The sequence below is a fragment of the Brachycentrus maculatus genome, unplaced genomic scaffold (genome assembly GCF_059751285.1).
Source record: "Brachycentrus maculatus isolate JH-2025_06_01 unplaced genomic scaffold, ASM5975128v1 h1tg000514l, whole genome shotgun sequence".
NCBI lineage: Eukaryota > Metazoa > Arthropoda > Insecta > Trichoptera > Brachycentridae > Brachycentrus > Brachycentrus maculatus.
Window position 1 is genome coordinate 249,297 of NW_028281260.1, and position 20,811 is coordinate 270,107.

Below are 20,811 nucleotides of genomic sequence, written 5' to 3' on the forward strand. Positions count from 1 at the left end.
ATTCGAAAAGACACCCATGAGCTTTAGATTCTAGTTTTATGTCCATTTCTAACGCTAGAATCATGGGTGTCTTTCGAATATGAAAATGTTGACAATTTAGATACCATATTTGGAATAAAGAGTTTAATTAATTTTTGCATTGTGGCCATTTGGCATTTAACCAACAATGTATAAAATATTGTATGATATAGCTATTTTAATTTTATTTTTTGTGTGTCATAAGCAGTAAGACATGCCAAACTTCCTTACGTCACTCTGACCGTCATTATTGATTGCCGATTCAACCATCCTAATAAACTAACTAACCATCACGCCGCTTCCCCGCAGGGGTAGGCAGAGAGAATAGAACGCCACACCACTCTGTCTTTGCAAACATTCTTCGCCTCTTCCACGTTCATGCATCTCCTCATACATACCCGCCGATTGTTACGACTCCTAACCTGACCACTTTCAAGTATTTGGCATACCTGATCGTGCCATGTTTTTCTCGGTCTTCCTCTGCTCTTTTTTCGTTGTTTAATTTGTTTTACCGTTCTTTCCTCACTCATTCGTTCTCCATGTCCAAACCATCTCAGCACACCTTTTTTAATTTTATCGATAATGCTTATCTCAGCTTTGCATTCCTCCTTATTTCACTATTCGCACATCTGTCACACATCGTTTTGTCGCACATTCTTCGCGACATCGCATTTCGACTGCATTCAGTTTACTTTCATCCTTCTTTTGCCAACTCCATGTTTCACTTCCATACATCAGAGTTTACTGCCAGTTTAGCTTCCGCTGATAGGTTTTTATTTGCTATAACTGATTTCAGTGCACCATTCACTTTGTTCCCAGCATTCATGTATTCCTAATATGTATGAGGTTAAATAATATTTCAAAATGCTGTTGGAAGTGAATAAGTACAATAACGTGTTCAGAAAATAATGATATCATATGAATCCAATTTTTACTTTTATTTTGTGATATAACCAGTAAAATAAGGAGACATAACAGGGCTTTGTTGAAGTCTAACAATAAAAAAGATGTTTTACAAAAATTATTTAGTCTAATAATTGAAAGATACAAATGTTTATTTACCGAAAGTATTTTTTAAATAATATTTAGAGGTACAATATGAATATTAAAAATATTAATCAAAGTGATGCTTGTAAAAATATCCAAAATGATTGCTACATAAAAATAGTACCTACTAGACTTGAAATAAACGAAGAAGACTAAAGGAAGGACTGTTTGAAAATATTAAGAACACTTTCACTTAATTTTATTAAAAAAAAACATTAAAGATCATTAAAAATTAATGCTCAGCACGCTGGGCTACCGTACTGGAGGTCCCGGGTTCGATTCCTAGGGGGGAGTCAAATAAATAAAAGTGATTTTTTCACTCAATATCCTGGATTGGTAGCTGAAGCGGAGGGCTGATCACCTTTCCTTCATGTGTTAAAGATCAAGATAACACTGCGTTTATATGATGCAGTGCCCTATGCACCATTGGGGTGAGGATAAGGGTTTGAAGAAGAAGACTATTTACATGGAATAAAATATCGATAGATCTACATGCACATGTCGCTCTCTACGATGTATATCTATCTACATTACATCATATCAATAATACGTTCGAAGGGTCGCGCATATCTCCATGTTATTTCATCGATTTATATGGCAGTCGCAGATACCTACTTAAAATCAAGGGAAATTTAAAAATTACATTATCTGATTCGTTTAAGTAACCCTCTTTACAGGAGATTAATGGTAGGACTGACAGAGGATGTATTCAAGTTCAGAATGTTAGGGGTTGGAAGGCACCCACTCACTCGTTTACACCTCTAAAGCACTCGATCAATTCTTTATATGCACCACTCGATCAAACCTGATCACTCTGGGAGTTGAAATATAATTTTTAATTTTTTTTTACACGTATATGAATATTGTGAAAAGCTTTTGGAAATGTATCAATAATCGTGTCATACATACATAAAAATGGCTGTAAATCTATCAAATTGGTTTTGTCGTCACCGACATTATCAGACTGGTGGGAGGCTAGAATACATTTCAGTGAACACCGGAATCCACCCGGACAAGAACACCGCGGTAGGATTTGTCAACTGACGGACGATAAATTTGTAAATTATTTACATACAATTAAAACATACAGATAAAATTGATAAAATTACAAAAACCTACTTTAAACTTTTATGTTCTTTTTATATGTAATTATTATTTTAATACACTACTTAAATTCATTAAATTTATATAATTTTTTTATAGAAAAATTGTATAAAATCATGGTTTTCAACCCTTGGCTTATTGTGTATTATAACATTGGAAACTGATGACATCGGTAACGACAATTAAAACGGTAAAATAAATGTGAAATAAGCCGCTGCTTTATTATATTAAATGCGGTTCCACCAGGAAATGTCAATGCTAAATCTTATTCATTCTTAGCGGATTCTTAACAATAAATCTTATTTGAAATTCATTAGGTTTTTAACTCAGTAAATAAAAAAAACACGTGGATTTCTATGATTTTCTTAGATCAATCAACTGTTCAATGGCTATCCGAAGAAGCTTGCCTTAGCTTTCAATGAAATGCCAAGAGCTTTCATCCAAGGATATAAATATATACCAAATAATTATTGGATGCTCACGATTTCGATTTAAGGGCATTTTGATGGTAGATCATCCCAACCGAATCACACGAAGTAATAGATTATAGGGGTTGATTCGAACCCCCGAAGTCGTGAGGGTATTCAACGGAAAAAATGCCTTCGGGGTAAGATTAATCACGCGCCGTTGAAAGCTTGACGCTTTATATTGATGCTTCAGTAGGGATTAGTTTCAGCGCGGTGGTGGCCGATTGCATATTTGGAGAGAAATACTCAAAAGCACAAAGGGTGAATAGTTTTATTTCATCTTAATTCCGTTCTGATTGAAATCTCCCTAGACCGTGAAGATTATATTTTCACATTTATTTTGGTTTTGAATTACTACTACTTCTATTTTTACCAACACGCTATTTCCCTGCAGGGTAGACAGAGAGGATATAACGCAACACTCGCCTCTCGTGGCATGTACTCCATAAACTCATACATGCCCTCTGTTTCTCTTTTAATACGATTAGATTTGAGGGTTTTAACCGAAAAGACACACAAGGTGGCAATTTTATTTTGATTATGTTAAAAATTAATGAATATATATATATCCAGTATATGTATTTACATGTATGTATATAGTTAGCAAATAAATGTTAAAAAAGGTTTTGGTTTCGCCAAGGCTTTCTTGAACGTCCTCGCTTTTACGGTGCAATATAAAAACAAAAAAAATATAGCCATTTTGTAACTCCTATAGAATAACATCAATTAATAAAAAATATTTAAAAAAAGATTTTATGTAGGCAAGGTGATAAGTCTTTCAGTGTAGATTTTTGGATCTAGAAATTGGATATTTGATGCGATATAGATGACGTAAGTGAAAAAGCTCAGAGTTTTTTTCCTGAATTGCTGTAAATCTTTACTTGGATTTCGATATTTATATATGTATTATTTAATTAATTATCTATACAGAACGTGATTTATGATAGTAAAAATTGAATTTTGTCTGCCTCCATAGTGTAGCAGTTTGGACATTTAGCAACTATGTTTGATGTACGGGTTCGATATCTAGGGGATTTAAAAATAAATATGATTGTTTCTCACTATGATATTTATTTAATATAACCCCGGACACTGGTACCTGATGCGCACCTTACATTAATATAATAATTGATCAAATTAACATTGCATCAATTTGATGCAGTGCCCTATGTACCATTGGGTCAGAATAAGGGTACGGTACTGGCAGTAGTACTTAGTAGTAATAGTATAAGGAGGTTAAAATGAATGCAGAAAATAGTCGATAGAATCGCATAATAAAAATAGCACTTAATTTTTCTAACCTTAAGGTTAAGTTTTAAATAAGTCGCAATTTTTTTATTAAAATATCGTTCTCACATTGAAAAATAGGTTTTCAAAGACATGTTACCTCTTCGGCGATCAGCCGGTGAATTATGTCTTTGTGAATATCCCCTAAATCTGCAACCAATGGTACATAGGTCACTTGCGTAGTATCTACGAAGTGTTATCTTAATCATGGAATGCAAATATTAAATAAATATTAAATGATGAATTGATACTTTAGGTAAAAAAAAAAACACATTAATATCAGTCTAAGATTTTATCTGGCGGAATCATTTAATGTTAAGTGTCATGTGTGGGGTTGGGTTCGAAACATTGTAGGAGACATTGTCGCGAAGGGTACAACGATGTGGGGTGTAAAATGTGCCAGGAACAAACGGTGAAAGGAATGGATTTTATTTCTAAACATACATAAGCAGCACCAAATCCTCAATACTGTGTGGAGCTATAAACATTTGTTATTTCCATGAAACCTTGTACTGTACCCATAGCACCTTGGTAAAAATGAAAAATACGACGATTTGCACTTTGACGTCTCTCTTGTGAAAATCCCCCTGGTTAAATAATATAGACGTATAATAAATGAAAAGTTTAAATAGACATATGGATAAATGGTTTTTACATATATTAAATAACATAATTAAATCCTCTTCTTCTTCTTTTTATAGATCCTCAAGAAATGTCTGTGCTTGAAACGCAGAAACGCCTGCCGCTCTTGGGATGTTGACTGCCAACTATCTTTCCACCTTATAAATTATAATAAAAAATAATGTATTATTGTATTCAGAACTCGATTAACCGAAGAATGGCCTTATGACAAATCGCTTAGTGAGAGTTATTTTTTTAATGGATTAATTCCCGTAACTATTGAGTAGAAGAAGTAATTATTTTTGTTTCTTTTGAATTGATCAACATAAAAATAGAAATTTAGTAATTTTTTAAGTTTAAAAAGGTTGGTACGTAACAGTGCTTGCCTGTATCATTTTTGTATAAATATTTACGTATAAATATTACATAACAAATAACATAGTTTAATTTAAAATATGAAAAAAGGAAAATGAAGATAAAAATGCATTAAGTAAATAAAATTGATAACGATGATCTAAGAAGATCAGGCGCCAGCAATCGCAAAACAATTTTGATGCTTATTTATAACTTCATGTAGTCAAATAATTTTTCAAGTATTTGAGTTCATGCTTACGTTGCTAAAAATAATAAATTTACCATGAGTTTGGTGATCGGTTAAATTCTAGCCAAAAAAATACGATTTATTAATGTACTACAGTCTATGGAGTTTCCCTTTAGGCGTGTGTTTTAGGGACCAATCCAGGGGTAATTTATTATATCTGATGTGTTACAAATGATAGCAGGAATAAATCTTAAGTTACATTAGTTCGAGGGTACCAACAAAGGGCATTAGAAATGAATAGACCCTTAAAACCCAGGCCCTATCGTATGGTCACTGCCCACCCAGGATGTGTATGCACTTGGGTGGCATGCGCCGAGAATAATTATGAATCGATCATGTAAGAAAAATAAAAATATAAAGATAATGTAACTAACCACAGCTTCTTAGAACGAAAGTAAAAGGTAGAGTGGAAAATCTGACATTCTTCTTCAATCCTCACTCAATGGTGCATAGGGCACTGCGTATAATTTATGCAATGTTAAGTTAATCGTAAATTATATGAAGGCAAGGCAATCATCAGTCTAACGGTTCAGGTACCAGTCCGGGGTAATAAAACGAAAATAAAAGGTCAGGTACAAAATCTTACCTTTTTTCCACCCTTATTCGCACCCAATGGTGCATAAAACTGCGTAAAATTGGTTAAGTTGATAGTAAATTATATGACGACCAAATAATCAGTCTTACGCTTTAGGTACCAGTCCAGGATAATATTAATAAAACGAAAATAAAAGGTGAAGTAAAAAACATGACCTTCTTCTTCCCACCCTAATCTGCACCCAATGCGCCCAGTGCATAGGGAACTGCATCAAATTTGTACAATGTTAACTTGATAGTAAATCATATGAAGGTAAGGATCAATCTTACGCTTCAGGTAACAGTCCAAGGTGATATTACATAAAGATTAGTTTGAAAAATATTTAAATTTATTTTAACCGCCTGAGAATTTAACCCGGGAACTAATCTAATAAATGTATTTTAGCATTTATAAATACAACACATTTTTTCGAACCCTTATCCGCACCCCAATGGTGCATAGGGCACTGCATCATATAAACGCAGTGTTATCTTGATCATTAACACACAAAGGAAAGGTGATCAGCCCTCCGCTTCAGGTACCAGTCCAGGGTAAGATTGAATAAATATTAGAGTGAAAAAACAAAACAAATACAACATATAGGCTAATAAAGAAATACAACATAGAGGCCAATTTAAAAACAAACCGTATGCATAAGGTACTGTAATGGATTGGAGGAATATTCCATCGATCTATAAAGGTACCTAACGTGATCGATTTTATGCTTTTGGTTATAATTATTAGTTTTAGTAGACAAATGAATTTTTTAAAATTTTTAGCGTCTTTAAAAAAATGCTTTGTCGGAATACATGCTAAACATATTTTTCTTCAATTTAATCGATTTATTTATTTATAAATTACATTAATGTGATTGGTCAGTTCTGCGTTCCAGTTCAGGTGATATTCAAAATAAAAATAAATTGGACATAAATATGTTTAAAATACGTATGTTACTGACATCTAGCGAATATAATATGAACCGCTGCAATCAGCATCCATACTCACATGTTTTATATCAAAGCAAAATGGTAAATATAATTTTGTGAATCGGCCACAGATGTCGTTAGTTGATAAAGTAGACAAGTAGAAAATAGGCGCATTATAACAATGGTTAGTCAGTAATTATATTGAACATAAAAACATGATAATTCAAAATAATTTCAGTAAAATAATAATACTTAACACGGCAGTAAAGAACGATCACATGTCTCAGAGTAATAAATGGGTAGGTTGGCGATTGGGAAAAAAGTCATATTCTTATTTACTAGGAGCGAATAAAAAAAAATATATATATATCGAGGAAAAAATGCAGAATATTACAATGATAAACTAGTTACGCATTCTGTGATTGAAATCATATTCTAAAACTATATTAGATTTTAACACTAGCAGCTAACGCGAGAACCCCTAAGCGCGAGGCCTCAATTATCGCACACTGCTTTTGATGACACTGTATATATGTATTGTTGATTTTCAAGACATTGCAGCTCGGTAATATTAAATTCAAAATCATAATATTAGTATACATAACTTCAGCTGACAATTTTCGTCCTGTAAATATAAAAATAATACAACATGGATTGTCTCTTGAGTTTGGCATTTCTAGTGACGATTCTGATCATAATTTCAGACTAACTACAACTGTTTACCTAATAAAGGAAAGGCGCAGGTTTACTTAAGGCCAAACTCGCAATAATAAAATTCAGTTAGCTTCCGGCAATGCATAGAGCCGGACGCCAGGTTACCCCCAATTTTTTTTTAATAATATGTATTAAAAAATATTTTTATATTTTTTTAACTCCTTGCCTTTCAATGACTCTTTTTCATTTAAAACCACATATTTATTTCATAGATTTTTTTTCAATAAAAAATGGTGTTTATAAAAATAACAGTGACCTCAAATGTTACTTGGGTTAAAAAAAGCTATTTAACGAATACTAAGCCTTAAATTAAATAAAATAAAAATCGTAAATGAAAGTTTTCGCTACGCTTCGATAAGGGTCGCATCGCGCTAGGGATGGGGTGTGTCAGCGAAATATAAATGCATCCTTGTCGCCATGGCAACCGAGTCCTGAAATTCGGCGTTCATTGCCCTGCACCGTCTCGCCCCCCACCCCACAGGGCGCAGGACGAAGCCTGGTTAGCTGAAAACCTACCACTTTGAAGTTCACCGAAATTATTGAACTGAAAACTGAAAGACAAGGGTGCGTTGTCTTGTTAAACGGTAAGTATTGTGTTAGGAACACCCCTGTTGACCTTTTCGCGGCTTTGTTTTATTAGTAGGTAAATAATGCATAGGGGATGAATAATTCACAGCAAATCTTTAAATAAAATTAAGCTTAAGTTTTGTACTAACATTTCTTGGTGAAACTGCACTTAATATCGTAATAATTTAAAGATAAATGTATTTATTGAAGTCATAAATTTTATCTAAACATTTTTTATTTTATGTTATTTTTTATTATACCGAAAACCCGCCTCCGTAGTCTAATGGTCATCACGTTCGGATACCGTACTGGAACCCGGGTTTGATCACGTAAGAATCACATATATTACAAATATAAGTGATTTTTTCACTTTTATATTTATTCAATATTACCCTGGACTTGTAGCCCAGGCGGAGGGCTGATCACCTTTCCTTCATGTGTTAACGATTAAGATAACACTGCATTTATATGATCCAGTTCCCTATGCACCATCCTGTGCAGATAAGGTTTTAAAAAAGAGATAAAAACGGCTTTTAATTTTGTTTTTCACCTTTCAAAGTAAGATAAACAGTAAGTGTGTTGAGACCGAGCGTAATTTTATTGGCGAATAAAATTAGATGAAATTGGCTTCGTGAGTTGAAATATTCTGGATGTAAAGCAACATGAATATTATTTATTTGCCTATTTTATTTACCTACCCTTGCAAGCTATCCACGTGTCGTCAACCTCGTAATTTAATTTATATCGGTGATGTTGGGGATGTCGTCTCAAGGTAAAATGTTTTATCCGCTCTGGGGGTAGTCGTCGGGAAGGCGTCGTCTATATTCTAATTTTAGATTGCTGGAAATTGAACTGCTTTAATTTATTTTGCAAAAAAAATATTAGAAATTCGATGTAAGTGACTCTAAATATTGTATATACAGAAAGGGCCTCTTTTTAATCCAAACGCCGAAAATTTACCCTATGATATCTGTTTTTAATAATGAGCCGCTTAGGCTCACAGTAATAGTATGAAATTGAAGTATTTTTGTCGATAGTAAAAACACAAATATTTCTCCTAATAAAAATTTATAATAACCTCTAAGCGGAGAAAACCCAGATTTATTAAATATTCGGACACACAAAAATGTTGAGATATAACAATATGTTAGTCTTGGGTTCACGATTGTTTTTTTTATTATTATCTTTTACGTTTGGACGTTTGATATGTAGTCTAATCATAACTACTTAACTAACCATTACGCCAGAGAGAGAATAGAACGCCACCCTACTATGTCTTCGAAAACATTCTTCGCCTCTTCCACGTTCATGCATCTATCTCCTCATACATACCCGCCGATTAGTTCGACTCCTAACCTGGCCGCTTTCAAGTATTTGGCATACTTTTTCTCGTCTTTTTCCAACTGCATTCGCCTCATAAAAACTGTTTTACCGTTCTTTCCTCACTCATACGTTCCACATGTCCAAACCATCTCAACACACCTTTCTTAATTTTATCGATTATGCTTATCTCAGCTTTGCATTCCTTTCTTATTTCATTAGTCACATCATTGCAGACCTAAATGAATGCATTAAAATGCAGACGTCAATTTTATTTATAGACATCATAGAGTCCTGTGGGTTGGTAAAGGACGGTAGACATGATCAGGAGACGCACGTGGCAGGAGGCGCCTCATTAACATAACTACAAACTTATTTATAAACCGATACTTTGGGATGTAAACACAAATTCTGTTCGACGTACGGGCAGTACAGATATATCCAAGTAATTTTAGTCGAATATTTGGAAGTCGGTGAGTGCACAGCATGCAAGGTAAAACGCTTCTTGTTTGAACTTGAACAAAAATGGCTTAGTGGACAATAACGATATAACTCATAGTGATGTGATGTGAAATATTGATTTAAAAGGTACGTAGGTATAAAAGCTAATGATAAAATGTGTATAATTTTACATATTTTAACATATAATGTTTTTAACTTATTTTAAACGTTAAAATGTTACGTTAAAAAAATCAGTTACATATTTGTTTATTTTTCCAAAAGAAAATCAAATATACGAACATTGGTGTTAACTTGTATGAAATATATGAAATATATAAATATATATATACACACACACACATATATATATATATATATATATATATATATATATATATATATATATATATATATATATATATATATATATATATATGTATATATATATATATTTATATATATATATATATATATATATATATATATATATATATATATAAATATATATATATATATATATATATATATATATATATATATATATATATATATATATATATATATATATATATATATATGTATATATATATATATATATATATATATATATATATATATATATATATATATATATATATATATATATATATATATATATATATATATATATACATTTACAAATTATGTTAAATATGATACCATGTGTGATAGGTGATCGAATTGTAAATAGGGAAAGCAAGCATGGCTGAGATAAGCATTATAGAAAAAAATAAGAATGGGGAAATTGAGACATTCGACAAGTGAAACGAATGAGTGTAAATCGGATCTACGTTTTACCCTTGTCCGCACCCGATGGTACATAGGGCTTTGCAAGAAATCGATACAGTTAAATTTATCGTAAATTATACATTGATCGTAAAGTTAATACTCGTACGCTTCAGGTACCAATCCAGGGTAGTTTTAAATAAATATTAGAGTAAAAATTTCTTAGATTTATTATGACTCATCTGAGAATCGAACAAAGAACCTCCTTTAGTTTTATATATCTCTTATTCTACCTGTTTTATTATTATATATAAAGTCATTCAAACCCTTTTTCGCACTGCAGCACATAAACGCAGTGTTATCTTGATCGTTAACACACGAAGGAAAGGTGATCAGCCTTTCGCTTCAGGTACCAGTCCAGAGTAATATTGAATAAATATTCGAGTGAAAAATCACTTATATTTTTTAACCCCCCCCTGGGAATCGAAACCAGGACCTCAAAAACGGTAGGTGAGCGTGCTGACCATTACACTAAGGAGGCAGACGAAATATATATACATACACATGGTATTTTAATTTTTTTAAAAAATATCTAAGGTTATAAAAAAACCAAGTGCCTATCCTAATGAATTGTATTTAAATGTGTATAATGGGAAGGGGAACATACTATATATGTGCGGATGCTGCAAATTTTCTCGCTTGAAGTGCAACGTGAATAAGAAGCGAACAGCAGGACACCCCGCCCCGCATTCCTGAAACCCAAAATATTTTGTATGCGCGCGACTTTCAGTGCGTCGCGATAAGCGCCTTTATAGTAAACACCAGCAGTAAGGATAGCACTTGTGCTCAGCGTGTTGCGTGTAACTATCTCCCAGGCGCCAAAATTTGCTGGGTAAAAACTGGTAATAAATTTGCGCGGGAACTGGAATACGTTTATATACTAAGTTTTTGTGATGAAGTAAAAAGCTGAAAGTATTTCCTTTCACATAATATAGACAGGTATGATTTATTTTGATTATAATCTTGATTAAGTTTTTTTAACACTTATCATAAAATTTGAGTCAGCTTTGCCGCATACTGTATGAAATATATACCTATGTATATGAAAGAGAATATGTTGTACGTATGAAAAAATCCTTCGTGCATTTTACTTTATTTTATATTAATAATAAGGTTAAATTTTAAGGCGTTTTTTTTTAGACTTGCAAGTATTTTAAAAGTATATTTAAGAAACTTTAAGAATTAAAAGAGAGAACTTAACGTAAAAAGTGTATTTTTTTATTTAAAATTATTTTATTCTTTTTACATTGGTTACATATGAATCCACATGTCGCGAGGAATTTAGTAATATATCAACAACATACATATAAAAAATGATAATTCAAGTCTGAATGTTATTGTTTGCATGAATATCAAATTTGTAATAAAATAAAACTTAAAGAGATCCGTTCAATTAATATGTAATATTTTTTTTAATACTATTTTTATTGCTTTTGAGTCATTGAATTTTTACGATCCTAATATTATTACCGTAAGTACCGTTATCAAAGTCTTATTGTTTTTATGTATTTATTAATATGTATTTTCTTTTAAAACATGTCATTGAAACTCATTGAACTGTAATAAATATTATAAAATTATAAAAAAATTCTTACTTGTAGTCGGTAATAAACTAGTTAGAAAAATAAAATATTTTAGTATTACTACTATGTATTTGTAAGTATATATGTTTAAGTAAGTACATAGTAAGTAGTTTATATATATCGTAGTCATACAGGAGAAAGTGACCAAGTGCATTTTTTACAAAAACGTGATCATTGACTATTTGATATCTTACTAGCTTAATATTACCCTGAAAAAATCCCAAAGGATTTTTAACTTGGAAGTTAATTATATTGACTTGTCAAAAATGACTAACTGCATTGATGTTTATTTTTTTGCCAAGCAAAAGTGACTTAAATGGCCCTCCTGAACATTTTACGTTTTGGTATTTGGTCACTTTCTCCTGTACAACTACGATATGTCGAAGGGTAGTTTTTTTTCCGGAAATGTAACCCTTGTTTACTTCATATGATTAAATGGGCAACAAATGTAGTCATTTAGAGACCCTTTTATAGAGCGTACAAACAAGATGACTGGCCGTATAAGGGTTGTGTAAAATTAAAAAAATATATATTTTAAATTTATTTAAAAATAAAATATGTGTGATGAAAAATTTATTGCAGTTTTATGTGCCTTGAAATATTCAAGTAAAGAAAATAATCACTTAATCGATTGTTTGAAGAGTTTCAAATTTATTTATTTTTATATCATATTTGAATTTGCACAAATGATATAGCAGATAGGTATATATGTATGATTTTAACCCGCATTTGTCAATTGTCACCCTAAATTGGTAGCCCATTTAATGGGTTCAAATTTTAAATCTAATAATTTTAAGAGGAGTTTAATGTTTTCCAATGATTTTTATAGCCTCAGATATTATTGTATTGTTTGACATTTATTGTTGTATACTATTATAAATTTATTGTTGTTCAACAACAGAAAGATGTATCACCCAATTTGGGTGCTTTGCCAAAAAAAACGAAGAAAAGTGCCAATTTTTTAGTGTAAGTAGCAAAGTAAACCAAATAACAAATACTCGTACACCAAATAATGTTTTCAAAATGATATTTGATGAATAGAGTAATTTTTCAGAATGTTAGATTTATTTCTGATTTGGTAAAATTAAATTAAGTAAAATTTGACGAAATTATCATTGTTTCCTTTTTATTAGATATAAGTCAATAATATTAATCTGTTAATAAAAGAGATTATTGAAATTGAGATTTGATAGGTTTAGAAACATTTTTTTGGCAATATATATGTATAACAATAAATATTTTGAGACGTTGCAAACGATTAGTAGACTGATATCATACATTTTTTTTTGAAATAATAAAACATAAATGAGTACTTCTTATTTTGGATAATGCAATTAAAACATATTTTTCCCCCTTAGTTTTCATCATACACGTATTTACAATTTTCATTAATTTGTAAATAATAATAAAAATCCGTTTTTTGCTTTTGTTACACGAAAGTATACGTTTTGGAAGTTTTGTAAGTATCGAGCTATATATATTTAGGTCAATGGTAAGATTACTACAGGGGGTTTGGGGCGTCGGCCGTGGCCTAGCCAAAACGTTCTCCCTTTTATAAGGGCTGTTACCCTATATACAGACTGTCAACATACTCTCAATTTGTATGCGGAAATGGAGCAACTTTATGAAAAGGATAATACGATTTAAAAGTGCATAAATGATACGTTATAAATTATTACGAGGCATTTAAATACGAGTACAAAATTATGTAGATACATTAAAGGCAACTGTTAAGAATAAATCATTTTAACTCATTATTTTTTGACATCTCATCAAAGATGAAGAAGAATATGGAAGTCTGGGCATTTACGGGGCTTACGACCGTCATAGGCTGGTTTAAGTGATCACTTTACACACGTGTAACATTCACCAATTCTACCCATTATTGACAACCACACTACTCAAATTCTTGGAAGTTCTATATATATGAACCAATTTAGAAACCTTGTTCATGAATCACTGGAACTTCACTAGAGACATCTATTGGTGAGATATTTTAACTCATATTTTTATTCGTTTAATGTAGGATAATTAGATTAAACGTCAATACAAATAATTTTGTATCTTATTTTCAGTATTTCTTTCCTGATAATTTTATATTCAGGTATATTATTTGGATAGACTAGTACTTTGAACTAACAAAACATCTTGGATTTTTTTTACTGTTGCTTCATTTAAAAAAATATTAATTATAAATTTAAAAATAAAGACTTCATACTTAGATATCGAAAAATAAAACAAAACATTTTGGTGTAATTTTCAGTAAATCAGGATTTTCCCCGGTTGTAAAAATGAAAACAACGCACGAATTGCAAAGGAAATATGATAAAATTTCATTTTTTAAATATTTTTAAATGGACTAAATAGGGGTTAATTTTCATCTCTTTTTAATTCCCAAAGATGTTTTATAAATTGCACAGTAAGCACATAAAAAATAACATTCCGTGGAATATAAGGCTTTTTCCAAAATGTGATATATATTATCTTAAGTACGTAACATTTTATTTGCCTGCTTTCCTCTTCCCGCAGAGATTTGGGGTCAATGTCCGCCCTACTGAAGAAATTGCACGTGCCATCGCACGTGTAGTAAGTTCAGGGCTGTAAACACAATTCGCATGAAATCCCTACTTTAAGTTTACAAATTAAGTAAATATATACTAGATTTATTTATATTATTTAGTTAAAAGGTGTTTGATGTTTCAGGTTTGAATTATTTTAGATATGTGATGAAGGAGATGAATTAATTATATACAAAGCAAAATTAATATTTATAATATTTCAAAGACGAATATAGACATAATCTATTTAACTACGCGCTACTTGCTCTAATGTGCAAAATAATAATTTTGAGATAAACAAGTTTGTAGTAAAAAAATTAAACTTAAAATGTTGCTTTTTGCCAATGCATGTTTCAAATTTATACAATTTTGCGGCTATTTGGATAATGACTATCTCAGTAAAGAAAAGAGATAGAGCTAAATCTAGGATTGTATATGATAGAGGCTAGTTATAAGAATGCAGCCGCAACTGCTAGTTGCCTTTATACATTAGTGCTGGCACATGATAAAAAAACATAAGTATCAGTAAAATTTTAGGAAAAATAATATTATATGTATGTATATACACAAATATATATCTTATGGTTGTCAATCACGGGTAGAATGGTGAATGTTACACGCGTATAAAGTGATCAAACCAGCCTATGACAGATCGTAAGCCCCTTAAAAACTCAGACTTCCGTATTCTTCTTCATCTATTTCGAGATGTCCATATAAACAACGACTAAGTGTAAACCCGGATTTGTGAACAAAGATTTGGACATAGTGAAAATATTGTGAAAAAAATAATCATATTTAAAAATAAATATTATTCGGGAGAATTATAAATTCGTGTATGTTTAAAGTGTAGTTCCACAGGTTGATAGTATCAACACGTTGCGGAAATTTGGAATAAGCCCCCTACTCAATATGTGAAGACATCATTTCGATTAAGGTGGGGCTTCATTCGTACACATATGTACATACTCGTAGATACGACTATTAACACCAAAAATCGTACAGAACCGCTTCTAATATTCGAAACAAAGCAGTGCAACAGACAAACACATATAATATTTTTTCCCAGAAACATTATTCTTAAACAATAAATAATGTGTTGTTGCATGCTCATACAATTGATAGTGTTCCGTAAAAGTGACGTGTAAAATAAATAATATAAAAGTTTACGTTTTGATTAATTAAATTTTATTTTACAATAATAAAAAATTTTATACTTATAATTTTTCTGATACAGTCCGAAAAAAATTGATGCCAATTTAGGTATTCTGTTTTCAGATAAATATAATATAAATATGGTATGATAGATTATTTATTTGCAATTTCTCACCAGTTGTTTTAGCAAGATTAAAACACCCTCATATTTTCAATGATTATTTGTTGACATTTTACTCATTCCGGGCGTTGCAGTATTTTTTTTATTTAGATTTTAAATTTCGCCATAAACGATTTTCTGTAAAAAAATATTTTTAAAAATCTTTTAAAAAAAAAATATTTATACTGTAAAAATCAATACCTTGGAAAAATCGTATTCAATCCATTTTCTTTGTGAGTCTTCATTTTGTAACAAAATAAATTAAGAATATAAAAAGACTAGTACCTATTATGATTTTAATGACGACGAAACTTGGTCGCTGGTCAAACATAATTGATGTGGAAAAAGCAGTTTTTGCATTCTTTTACAAAACTACTTTGTTTAATATCAATATATTGATTATTTTTATTAATTCAATTTTAATGCTGTTTGGTTTTTTGATCGTTTCTCAAATCTTATTCCAATATATGCAGTGCTTGAGTAGGAATATCAAGTAAATATTTTTTGTTGTTGTATTAATTAACATAAAAAAGGTATAAAAAATACATGTACGACATTATTACGTTTTTATGTTTAAAAAAAACGTGAGTATGTTTTATTTTCAATAATGTTTTTGATTTATTTTCAATTAGGTGAATTTGGATAGAAAAAGAAAACATTCTTTACAAATAAGTTTTTCTGCGTATTTCTGAGTGTTATTCTAAGTCTAAGAATGATAATATACTTATGCTTATGTAGGTACGTGCGTAAAAAAGTTATACTTGAATTTTTTGGCACATATCCAAGAAGTTAAAGCAATGTTAAGCCATGTTGACTACCAATAATTCAAAACATTTAACGGTATCTCAAATGCTTTTTGTATTATTGAATGAAATATCGAAGTAAGTATTTATCGCAAACCCATTTTGAGACTGATGAATATAACGTAATATAAATAGCAACTTAATTTTCTTTAAACCCAGGTAACATTTAACGTAATTTTATTTAAACACCGTTTTCGTATTGAAAAAATAAGTTTCCAACATTTTGAATGTGTCCAAATACTTGTTCACAAATCTGGATTATCTCCTATTTTAGGAGTTATTTTTCATATTATTTTTTGACATCTCATCAAAGATGAAGAGGAATATGGAAGTCTGAAATAATTAAATAATAAAAATGAAAATGATATATTCTGGCGTTTCTCATGTATGTGATTATAATCCATGATTAGGATCTCACATACAAATAAAAGAGTTTTTGCTCAATAAAAAGTTTATTTTCACCTCACCAATAAGTTCTAGTGATTCAAGTACAATGTTTCAAAATTGGTTTATATATATAGAACTTCCAAGAATTTGAGTAGTGTGGTTTGTCAATAATGGATAGAATGTTACACGTGTGTAAAGTGATCACTTAAACCAGCCTATGACGGTCGTCAGCCCCGTAAATGCCAAGACTTCCATATTTTTCATTATCGTTGATGAGATTTTAAAAAATAATGTGAAAAATAAGTTTTCCTTCGAAATAAATATGTGGTTTTATAAACAAGAGTTATGGAAGCAGCTGATTTTTTTTTCAATACTTATTCTAAAAAAAAATAATCCAATATGGATTCTAAAAAAATGGTCGTAACCTGACGTCTGGCTCTATGCATTGCCGGAAACTAATTGAATTTTATTATTGCTAGTATGGCCTTAAAAGTTCGCCTCCGCGGTGAAGTTGTTCAAAATATCTACCAAGCCCAAGGACCCGAGTTTGATTCTCAGGCGGTTGAAATTAAAGAAAGTGTTTTTTCACTCAAATATTTATTTAGCATAATGCAGTGCAGGACTTATCACTCTTTCTATAATTAAAGGTCATCCTAACATTGCACAAATTTGATGCAGTTCCCTATGTATTATTCAGTGCGGATACAGGTCAGGAGTAATAATAAATTACTTAAATACAGAGTCACTACGTGAAAAAATGATGAGTGTTAATATACAGGTGTTCATATACATTCATGAAATTAAACATCATTAAACTGATAATATCACTCGAAACGATTAATAAGATTAAACTTAAGCGCAAAGATAAAATGTGTTTGCGAACTGCATCAGAAGCAATCAGAAGGATTATTATCTTATTTAATAATGAAACCCTTATCCGCACCCAAATGGTGCGTAGGGCACTGCTTCATATAAACGCAGTGTTATCTTGATCGTTTACACATGAAGGGAAGGTGATCAGCCCTCCGCTTCAGGTACCAGTCTAGGGTAATATTAAATAAATATTTATATCTATTATTAAAAATCACTTATATTTATTTTACCCCCCCTGGGAATCGAACCCAGGACCTCCAGAACGGTAGCCGAGCGTGCTGACCATTACACTACGGAGGCGGACAAAATCTTATTTACTGACAGTATTATCTTATTTACTGTCGCTCATTTATAATAAAAAATGTTATCAAATATTTTAAAGACAGCACGTGCTTTTTTTCCTCAATGCATATTGTTTCATTTGTTCCATGACGAACGTCTGCTACAATATGCTTCATTGCCAAAGTTTTTGCTCGGAGACCGCGTCCATTTTCATCGAATTTAATTCAGTTTTATTACCAACACCAGACATTTTATATTGGCCAACGTAATGAGTTTATTCAGGGGTCAAATGACTAACGTAAACAATATGTCTACATCTCGTATCAGTGGAATGATTACTTTATCATATTTATCGAGTGAGATAAATCGTTTCTTGATTTTGATACCTACTAAATCACAACGTAATTAACGAATCGTATTAAATATGAGTTCTTTCAATTTATCTGCCTCCGTAGTGTAATGGTCAGTACGCTCGGTTCCCGTACTGGAGGTCCCAGGTTCGATTCTTAGGAGGGTCAAATATAAATAAATGATTTTTCACTCTCAAAACTTGCTCTCTCAAAACCAGGATATGCGTCTTCTTTCTATGTGTAATGGTCAGCAAGCTCAGCTATGGTTCTGAAGGTCCGCGGTTTGATTCCCAGGGGGGTCAAGTAAATATGAGTATTTTTTTCACTGTAATAATTATTCAATATTACCCTGGACTGGTACCTGAAGCGAAGGGCTGATCACTTCTCCTTCATGTGTTAATGTTTAAAATAACACTGCGTCAATATGATGCAGTGCCCTATGCACCATTGGGTGCGTATAAGGGTTAGAAGAAGAATTGCAAATTAATTCAGCAAGTTATAGGCGCCGTGGCGCTGCCGGGTAGATGGTCGACTGCCAAACTGGCGTCGCGGGCTCGATTCTCGCCAATTGCAATACGAGTTCGAGAAATATTACTTTTTAATTTGTCTGGGGTTTGTCATGTAGTTCTTGATAACTTAATAAAAGTATACTGTAAAATGTAAATGTGCTCAGCACGGGAAAACTCTGTCAGGACAAATTGTTGTAAATTTGAAATTTTTAATATATATTATTTTTTGACATCTCATCAAAGATGAAGAAGAATATGGAAGTCTGGGCATTTACGTCATAGGCTGGTTTAAGTTATCACTTTACACACGTGTAACATTCACCAATTCTACCCTTTATTGACAACCACACTACTCAAATTCTTGGAAGTTCTTTATACATGAACCAATTTAGAAACCTTGTTGTTGAATCACTAGAACTTCACTAGAGACTTCTATTGGTGAGATGTAAAGAAGCTTTTTACTAAGCAGAAACTCTTATATTAGTATGTGAGGTCCGAATCCTGGATTATAATCACACACATGAGAAACGCCAGAAAATGCCATTTTCATTCAAAATGTTGTAAATAAATTATCTGGTCAAATTATAAGCTTAAATAATAAAAATGAAAATGGTATTTTCTGGCGTAAAGTGATCACTTAAACCAGCTTATGATGGTCGTCAGCCCCGTAAATGCCCAGACTTCCATATTCTTCTTCATCTTTGATGAGACGTCAAAAATAACATGAAAATAACTCCTGTAATTGGAGATAATCCAGATTTTGTGAACAAGTATTTGGACACACTCAAAATGTTGTTAATATGTATACGATGACAGATAATTAAATGAATATTTGCAAATAACGTAACGCAATGAAACGTATATTTTTATTAATATTCATATCAAAATCTAAGTTCGTAAATCAGAATGCGTGAAGTGATTAGGAAGCATATCCTGGCAGTTGTACCTCGTACTCATATCCTACCGGAGACAAGTGTACATTATACTGTACAATAAATACAATATCCTTTATCGTTTTATTCGGAATGAGCGGAAGTTTACAATGATTATCTCCATTTATGAAAAATACATCAATCTTTTATATATATTTATGACCACAGATCGCTCACTCCTTTCAAGAACGTCATAAATCAAAAATCGCCAATTTTTAGTTGTGCATGTTTTCGGAATGCCCAGAAAATGTACTATATCCCAGCAAAAGAGGCATATTTTTAGCTTAATATTTACCCACTACAGGGCAAAAAGTGTTGTTTTTGCATTTTGAAGAAAAGGTATTGTTTAATTATTTTTTTAAATGTACTAAATATTTTTCAAATTGGGAAAAAACCTTCTGGTTCTACCTTAAAAGATCTGGTGCACAGTAAAAAGTTTAATAAGTGGCTTGATATTTATTTTGAATACATTGTATTATATTTTTAAACATTAAAAACGTTCTCCTGAAAAATAAAGTTTTTTGATTTATGACGTTCTTGAAAGGAGTGAGCGAGATGTGAACGGTCATACAAGGAAGAAACGCGTGTGCTTATTTAAGTTAAATGATAAAAAAAAACAAATAGTAAACTGAAACAATATAGCATTTTGAGTCCGTCCAAATACTTGTAACATAGATGTCTCTCGTGAAGTTTTGGGGAATTCAAACACA

General features: G+C 31.4%; 1 protein-coding gene across 1 annotated transcript in view; it reads left to right on the forward strand.

The window, feature by feature from the left end:
* The first annotated feature begins 9,719 nt into the window (after positions 1-9,719).
* LOC148301801 (rhomboid-related protein 2-like) overlaps positions 9,720-20,811 on the forward strand; it is a 33,723-nt gene continuing 22,631 nt past the window's right edge. Inside the window, exon 1 of the mRNA XM_088272691.1 lies at positions 9,720-9,834. The gene's annotated coding sequence lies outside the window, so the exon portion shown is untranslated. The remainder of the gene's footprint in view (positions 9,835-20,811) is intronic.